This window comes from Arvicanthis niloticus, chromosome 7, assembly GCF_011762505.2.
Source record: "Arvicanthis niloticus isolate mArvNil1 chromosome 7, mArvNil1.pat.X, whole genome shotgun sequence".
Taxonomy (NCBI): domain Eukaryota; kingdom Metazoa; phylum Chordata; class Mammalia; order Rodentia; family Muridae; genus Arvicanthis; species Arvicanthis niloticus.
The window spans coordinates 12,395,315-12,404,929 of record NC_047664.1 but is presented as its reverse complement, the minus strand read 5'-3'; positions in this window follow the sequence as shown (position 1 = coordinate 12,404,929).

The window sequence follows — 9,615 nt, the reverse complement described above, 5'->3', positions numbered from 1 at the left end:
TTTCTCTTCACACCTGAGTTCCACACAATGTCTGCCTCACAGAGACTCATTGGTGTGAGAAGAGAAAACACGTGTATGTCGTAGCATTGCTCCTGAGCAAGTCAACCAAGTGAAAGCAAGCAAGCACTGAAGGGCTGGCACGGGCTTAGGAGGGAAAGCTTCTGTGCAAAGAGAATATGCCTGCAAGCAGGGGGCCTGGGTCACTGCCCCAGTGAGCTTGTGCATAAGGTGGACTCAGAATCCAGGCCATGGCAAAGGACTCGAGACAGCATGTGGAGAATGTGAGAGAGGGTGGTCTTCCGTGCTGTGATCGCCACACACCAGACAGGGAGAGGAGGTGTGAAATTCTGGATTTTGTTGTCATAAACATAAACATTAACATTGGGCTTCTTGTCTTGTAGTGATGTCAGGTGACACATGGGCCAGTGAAGCAAGAGTGATGTTGGGAGAAGAAAATTGCTCAGAGCCTCGGAGTCAATGGAGCCTCTGGGAGCCTTTCTAGAGGCATTACCATCCTAGCTTAGCCATCCCCGCATCCCCAGGGGGGGCATAGGGAGGCAAACTTATATTTCCTTTGGTCTTGGCTTCACAGCGGTTCCTCTTTCCAGAAAGCTCTTCCCACAAAGGGAAGGACAGCAGGTTTACAGAGCAGGTGATGGGACCCGAGGACTAAAGAAAAGGGATCCCTGGAAAGGCTCCTGTGGACAGGCATGGCTCACCTCCAACCTTGACCCCACCGCTGTTACATCTACCTGCCTGCAGGGCTGGCCTCCAAACTTGAGCCCACTGTCACATCTACCTGATCTTAGAAAATCTCATAACTCACCAGAGTCTCGGGTTCATTGTCTACATAGGAAGGGGGGTCACCATGATCACCTTTTCCTCAGAAGGTTTGCATGAGAATGAGAGTTGGGCTCCCTCTGTTCATTTGAGTTTAAGGGTTGTTTTTTTTTTTTATGTTGTTGTTATTGTTTTCATTACATTTGTTGCTGTTGTTGTCTTTGGTCTTGGCTTCATCACAGGCCACAGACTCAGCCCACTCTCCAGCCTTTGAGCTCTGTTTCACCACTCTGAAAGACAGACAGAGAAGCAGTGGGTATGGATCAGAGAACTAGAATTATCATTCTTCCCACTCTATGTCTTGGAGACCCCTGAGGTCTTGCCAGAACCAGTTCTAATGGTCAGGCGCTGACGAACTGGGTTTGTAAGAGGCTCACGTGTGCTCTGTGTGTGGCTTAAACCCTTGTGCTTGTCTTCTTAGTCTGGTATGGTATGCAGGCGGGCTGGCTGGCTGGCTGGCTGAAATCACTTTTTGTCTTAGGCTGGGGGGCAGGGAGGAGTGCTGAAGGAAACCTATACCTATTGCTTGTAGTTCTATACTTTGTACAGGGGAACTCCTTCTACCTGGTTTGGGTCCCTACAACTTATATGACAACCAACAGTAGTGACTAGAAAACCAGTAGGCCATAAATACCACCCTAGAATACCAGGCCATTCCACCTACTGTGGTTAAAGAGCCAAGTAAAACAGGTACTCAGGCAAGTCTAGTCACAGGGCCTAGGAAGAGATATCATTGGGGCCATATTACCAAATTGCTACATCTGGGTTTTGTTTGATTGGTTTTGGTGTGTGTCTGCACACGAGTGCAGTCTGAAGATAACCTTACTCATGATTATCTGTTTCTACCTCCCAAGACTAGGTTATAGTCTTGGGCTACTATGCTAGGTTTTAGATTGTATTGGAACCCAGACGTGTTTGGTAAGCACTCTGTCAACTGAGCCATGTCTAGAACCCTAAAATACCTCTCTGAAAGGCTGGGTGATCTTTCTTGCATGCATGAGGTTAACACTCTGCCACTGGGCTCCGTCTCCAGGTCCTGGGTGAGTCCTCTTATCTAAGTGCAACACTAATGCGGTCATGACGTGCCTTTGACAGCAAGTATCTCTTAGGAGCTCATAACATGATAGGAAGTGTGCTACATACTTGCAAGTAATGCATGATGTCATTGTTTTAAAACTTTTATTTTGGTAAAATATACTTAACAAAATTTGTCTTAGCTTTTTCCTTCTTTGGAAGATCAGATTCATGTTTATCAAGAGGGAGAAAGGGGAAGAAATCCACTTTGCTAACGTTCCCCCCAGCATAGCACAAAACTCCCAAGTATCTGACCTTCAGTTGTGTATTGGGGTCAGGGCCAGTGAATGCAAGGCTGTGGTTCCAACAAGCTGAGAAAGAGGCAGAAGACAGTCTTCGCCATCACAGGCCACAGACTCAGCCCACTCTCCAGCCTTTGAGCTCTGCAAGCTCAGTGTGCTTCTGGCCCAGGTTCCGCCTCTTCACCACAAACACCCTCTGTCCTGACAGGGTTAGCAGAAACATGTTCTCCGCAGACCACAGACAGGCACTTGAAACGGTACTTGTATTATGCTGAGAAACAGCCAGAAGCCATAGGCTAGAACCAGCTCCAAAATGGTGCTGGCTGCTTGCTGGACATTATCAAGTACCCAAGTAACTGAGTTGGTTTAATAACTAGCATTCCAAAGGTTTATCCAGGTGTCTGTCTGTCTGTCTGTCTGTCTGTCTGTCTCCCTCCCTCCCTCCCTCCCTCCCTTCCTTCATCCCTCCCTCCCTCTTTTCTTTCTTTCTTTCTTTCTTTCTTTCTTTCTTTCTTTCTTTCTTTCCTTCTTTCTTCCTTTCCTTTCATGTTTTTTATGTTTTTGACACCTAAAAGGGCTTCACCATGCAGCACTAGCTGGCTTGGAAACTTGCTAAAGTTGCTATATAGAGCAGGCTGGTCTTGAACTTGCAATGGTCCTCTTGTCTCTGCTGCTTGAGTGCTGTAGTGTTAGGTCTGCACTCCCACTCTCAGCTAAGAGTTGTCTTCTTCTATTAAATCTTTTCTCTCATTATTTTATGTTTATGTGTCTGGTTGTTTTGCCTGCATGTATTTCAGTATACCCCATCCATGCCTGGCACTCACAGAGGCCAGAAGAGGAATCAGATACACTGGAACTGGAATTACAGATGGTTGTGAGCCACCATATGGGTGGTGGGAACTGACCCTGGGTCCTGTGGAAGAGAAATGTGCTTTTGAAGTAATCTCTCCAGCCCCAGGAATTATTTTCTTTTTAGGGTTAATTAATTGTATATATACAAAATATTATATTTATCTTCTTATGGATATTTGAATTGTTTTTTCTTTTTGCTTATTATGAATAATATGGTTTGACACATTCATATATATATATATATATATATATATATATATATATATATATGTATATATGGTGTAGTGCAGACAGGGCATGTATGGAGGCCAGAGGACATCTTGTGGGACTCAGTTTTCTCTTTTACAATGTGGGTTTCAGGGATCACACTCAAGTTTTCAGCCTTGGTGACAGGTACTGTTACCTGCTGTGACAGCTCATCATCTTGGCTTAAAATGTTTGCAAAATGGAAAATTCTAAATATATGAAAACAAAGACGACAACAGCAACACATGTAATGAAAACAACAGCATAAAAAAACAACCCTTAAACTCAAATGAACAGAGGGAGCCCAACGTGCAACAGTAGCTCAACAGTCTTGATGTTTAGTGTTCCTACCTGTTTTGCCACACCTCATAGCGTTATGAACCAGATAACACCCAAACAGCAGCTGTCGTGTAGACTTTGGAAATACAGGGATGAGTTGAGTCTGAAGTCTTATGTCTTAGTTGTAAATCAGTTCAGCAGTCTCTGGCCTCCAGAGACGTGAGCCTAAATAAATAAAGGAGCCAAAGAGCAGCTAAGACATGTGGCATATTGGTACGTATCTTCTCCTTCCCCTCCTTGTGGGACAGTCACTTCTTTCCTCCACAGAAGCAGAGATTAATAGCCCTCAACCAGCAGGGTGTGGCCCTCAGAGCTCAAGGACAGGTTTGTGCTGTGAAATCAAGGATTCCATCCTTTTGTCTTGAGATGCACTGTGAACAGAACATCAGTGTATAGTTAGTGCTTGCTGTTGGAATCGTGTGCATGTGCGTGTGCGTGTGTGTGTGTGTGTGTGGGGTGTCTGTCTTTCTGTCTATACTAGTTAGACTTTATTATTTTTTCTGTAAAGAATTATGATCTCAAAATGAGGAATTACATTTTCCTTTCTCTTTCTCTCTAAATGGTTAAAATAGGAGGGGAAGGCCTTTGTGGAGCTCTCTTCCTTTTCTGGCCAAAGTTAAATAGTCATAGGACAGAGGTCTGAGTTCAGGAGAGCCGTGAAGCTTGGCTCATGGCCTCCTAAACCTCTACGCCTAAGGTCCTAGAGTTAATTTGGGAAAGGTCCGAGAGCTCATTGTACAACTGAACAGGACTCAGCCGGTAGAGCAAAAGTCAGTATGCATCTGGAGAGGAGGAGTTGGTTGTAGCAACAGTCTAATTGGCTCGACTCTCTGTCCAGAATGATCTTGTCTGTTCTTGCTTATGGAAGTAATAGAATTCTTCAGTGCTGGACTCAAATACTGCCTCCTCCAAGACACTTTCCCTGGTTCTACACCCCAAACCTCCTACCCCCAGCTGCCACACAAAATACCTCTCCTATTCTTTAGTTTCTGGAGTCACTTTGACCCCTTAATTTTTCTATTTTGTTTCTGTACCATGTACATACCTGGATACCAGTCCTCTCTGGTCATTTAGAGAGGGTTTTGCTATGTAGCCCTGGCTGGCCTTGAACTCATGGCAATTGTCTTGCCTCAGGTGTTGGGATTCCAGGCATGCACTACTACTCTGGAGTGTGATGTCAGTTTCAACTCCTTGTTTAGATCAAGGTGAATTTCTTGAGAAGAGAAATTATTTCATCTATTTTTTAATTGTTCAGTATAGAGTCAGCAGCTAGCAAATGTCTACTGACCACGTGGCCAGAAGTCTTATGTAACAATGGCATCTGTTAGGCGCTCCCTAAATTCATGCAGAATGAGGTAGCATCGATCTCCTGGCACCTGGTAAATACAAGAAGATTTTGCTCTGTCTTTGGAACTCATCTTGGAACCAGCTTCATGTAATCCTTCAAGCAATAAAACCTGTCAAAACGTCCATGGGAATAACTACAAAAGTGTTTTGGCTATCTCTTGCCCGGGTTTCAGATGGAGTCTCAGGTAGATGTTAATATGCCCAAATGTGGCGTTCATTTGTTATTTCAATTGGTCTCCAAAAGAACTTGAATGTCACAAAAATACATGCTTGTTGATTTCAGATGGTTTCAGTCAGAAGACAGGATCAGTCGGGAAATATCCTCTCATCAGCAGAATGAGTATTGATTTTTACATTGATGGACTGATTGTGGCTGTGTGTACCACAAGACTGTGTGGAGGTCAGAGAACAACTTGCAGGGATTGGTTCTCCCCTTCTCCCGTGAAGGTTCTAGGGGTCAAACTCTGGTCATCAGACTTGGTGACAAGTTCTGGCCATATTGCCAGCCTGAGTTTTTATTTTTTTATTTTTGACTCAGGGTCTCGTGTAGTCCAGGGTGACCTCAGATTCACAATGTACCTGAACATAACCTTTAGTCTCTGGTCATCCAGCTCTACCTCCCATGGGATTACAGTTGTGTGGTACTACAGTTCAAACTCAAGGTTTTAGGCATGCTATTCAAACACTTGGAACTGAGTGACATCCCTAGCCTGAGGCCGAGGGACAACACTCTGGCGTCAAGATCCACTATGTGGTTCTTGAGGATCAAATTCTGATTGTCAGTCTTGGCAACAAGTGTCTTCAACCACTGAGCCTTCTTGTAAGCCCATCCCTATCCATCTCTTGAACAGTTTCATCATCCTGAACAGATACTTGGAATCCATTAAACTGTATCTTATTTAAGGGGAATAATAAGAGTGTCTGTCTTTTTGCAACTGGCTTGTTTCGCTTAGCTTAAGTCCTCAAGGTTGATCCTTGTTGAAGCAGGACCAAGATCTCTCTCCCCTTTTAAGGCTATAACCCTGTTTCATGTAGACACCATTTTTCTTGTTGCTGTTGTTTATCTATTCATCCTTCATCAGACAAATTGACTTGCTTTTTTACTTTTTGGAAAGCTCTGGTGGCTAATGGTGCTATGAACACAGGTCTATAAATATACAAGTCAAACAAATACCTACCTGTTCTGAGAAGAGTGTGCCTTGATCACCTTACTTATGCGCTCCTCGACAAGTCCTATACCCGTGGCAACTTCTACTAACTCATATATTTGATTAATTTGCCAGTTCTATTCCATCTTGGTAAGGACTTTTACTGGGTTGCTGTGTGAAGCAGATACACAATATAGAAAGTGATAGGAATTATGCTGACACCTCAGGAAAGGTGATGGCGGCCGCTGGGAGATGAGTGGACTGTAGTGGCTCAGTGTGTTCATGTGGACAAAAATCAAGATTTGTGTTTGGAGATCCCATTGGGCTCCATCTCAACCCTCACCCTGACCCCCTCACTGCCATTAAGATGGGATGCTTTTCCAAAAAGGTATGAACATGAGGAACATTTGTTCTGAATTAAACTTGGCTGCAGTTAAGGTGTTATCATGTACATGGAGCTCAAATTACAGAGGCTGCCTCCAGCCAGTGACTAGCACCGGGAAGTTTGCACAGGGAAGTTGCTCAGAGAGGTGGAAAATTCTGAGGCCCCTCCTGAGTGATTGCAAAAAAAAAAAAAAAATGCTCCGAGTGGTGTGGAGAGGGGCCAGCTGGGGATGTCAAGGGATTTATAAAAGAGATTACAGGACCTTTTAAGGGAATGAGGCAGCTGCTAATGACGGAAAACTGCTAAGGCTGAATCTGAATGCCTGCCTCTTTGGCTGGTTCTCCTGAGGTGCCTGCAACTGTGGAAAAAGCATGCCATCGCCCTTGCGTGAAATTCAAAGAGACGCACCAGAGTGTGGGGAGCAGAACCCGTTTCTGTGTGATCCCTGGGACCCTCAAAACACACAGAGCCCAAAGAAGTGGGAACACACCTGGTTGAACTCCACACCTGTACCTTACTTTCTTGTTTGCTTTTAAGTTTTATTATTACTTAGCACGCTAGGGATGGAATCCAGGGACTGGCTTATGCTAGACAAGTCCTCCACCACTAAACTCTGCTGTTGGTGCCTTCTTGTTTCCTTTTAGCATTCGTGTGTGTGTGTGTGTGTGTGTGTGTGTGTGTGTGTGTGTGTGTGTGTGTGTTGGTCCAGGGAAATACTGTTTGTTTAGTTAGTTTGTATGGTGGCCAGAATCAAATCCAGCAGCTTGCACACATACTAAGCAAGTATTATATTGTTCAAATCCTTTATTTATCCACCAATTTAAAACTTTAGTATTATTGGGTAATGTGTATGATGGGTGGAGGTCAAAAGACAACTTTGTGGAGTTGATTCTCTCCTTCTACCCTTACATGGACTTTGGGGACCAAACACATGTCATCAGGCTTGGGTCTCAAGTCCTTTTACCTGCTGAGGCTCTCACTGGTTCCATTTGTCTATTAAAACAGCACAACAACAAAAACAGCTTTAAGCTTTATACCTCTAGGGGTCCTCAAATAAGATCTTATGTGCTATATTTCTATCATATTCCCAATGGTCCCTATGGTCTTTTTATAACTGTGTATCATCTTATCTTAAGACTGGGTTTTTATAAAGAGAAAGCAAGCTCCATTACAGTGCCATAGGATAAATACAGCCTAATAGATAAGCCCAACTTTCTAAATTTAGCAGCTGGCTTTCTTTGTGTTTTAAATAGATAGCTAATGAAAATAGTCCCAGATTTAGGAACACAGCTTGAGAAGTTTAGAGAGCCAAAGGAGAGGCCTTAATATCAATTTTCAATAGAGGAGCTAAATAAGGAAATACTTTGTTAAGGTGTATGTCTGAGAGAGAGACAGAGAGAGGGGGCGGGTAGGGACAGGCAAGGGGTGTGAATCTTTAACCTTTGACCAGGAGTTCAAGGTTAATCTGGACAATTTAAAGAATACACCAAACAAATGACCACACAAATAGAACTCAATTTCTCACCCAACAACAACAACAACAACAACAACAACAACAACAAAAAAGACCAAAGCTGAAACAGAGTAAAAGCAAAACTAAGAACTGTCTGGACCGCAAGCAATGGAGAGATACTCTGGAGTCTGAGATACCGAGTCGGATCCATTGACACGCTCTTTTCATCATCTTTCATCTGCAAACACAAAAGACAGCACAAAAATTGTCTGGCCTGGCCTGCTCTGTACCTTTATACAACTGAAAATCCACTCATTCCTTTATTGTCAAACCTTTCCTCAGTGATGGTGGCCGCTGTGGGAACTGAACCCAGAGCCTGGTGCATGTTTGTCAAATGTATCCTTAAACTGCCTTCCTGGGAGGATGCTTCTAGTTGCTTCTTAAAATAAAAGGCCAGTGGATATATATTGTTTTTCTCTTTTCTTTCCCTTTCTCATTTTCTTCTTCCTTCCATTCCTCCCTTATTTCCTTCCATCTTTCTTTTCTTTCCTTCCCCCGTCCTACCTACTTACTTCCCTCCCTTTCTTCCTTCCTTCCCTCCCTCCTTCTCTTCCTCCTTCTTCCCATGAAAATGGTTGTGGTGTGTGTGTGTGTGTGCGCTCGCGAGTGCGTGTATCAGCACCCTGGGGCACAGCTCAGTTCAGACACTTCTCCTGAAGTTCAGTCACTGACCCCAGTTCTGAAGTCCTCCCCCAGGTTGTCTCCAGCAGCTACAGCTTTATCACCAGATGCTCCCAGAAGACCCTCCTTCCCATGAGTTTATCTTCCCACAGCCCCCTAAGGACATTTTGCAGATTAAATGTCTCCAAAGACCCCGTCTCCATGTCTCCATGTCTGCTCTTCTGCTCTGTTATCAAATTCCTTTCCTCCTTTCAAATGCAACTCAAGTCAGACCTGTTCTTTGAACCTTACTTGATCATGGGGCCCCAGTGATTTTCTCCCCTTCATGCTAAAGAGAAATGTTACCTTTCACTTTTATGCTTGGACTACATGCTTCCTTCTGTGTACTTCAAAGTCTCTTTCATGAAGGGTGCAACACTGTCTTACGTCCACAGCTGCCGTTGGAAAAATCTTATAGCAAGAACACTTGATAAGAGGGAGGTTACTATTATTGGTCACAGGCTAGTGAATCAATAAGGACTTCTTGCCTGAAATACAGAGTAGATCCCAGAAACACAATTATTAAGCTTAATGTGAAAATTACACTTGTGAATTAGGAAGTCAGGGATGGTTAAATATCTACAAGAGTGTATTGGATAAATCTACATAAGGAATGGAATTCCAAACATGCTAAGAACCTAATTTCATTCTTCAACTCCAAATTCTTAAGACCTTGTCCCTTTTCTCACCTTTCCTAATGCCTTATCACTGTTAGGAAGCTGGCCTGAAACTCAGAGACTTAGGTGTCTTCTTTCTGGAGTGTCTTGAGTTGCTGGAACCATAGTTATGCACCACAGGGCCCAGGGGCCATAACCTTTGACACATAGCACTGGGTCAGGTCTTTCTGGTCCAGGGATGTGTGTGGGAAAGCATTACAGGAGGAAGATTCTCCAGCCAGGCATCTTGTCCATGCTTCCCACTCAGCTTGCCTTCACCCTTCTTCCTTGTTCTGGCCCCACAGGCTGTTGG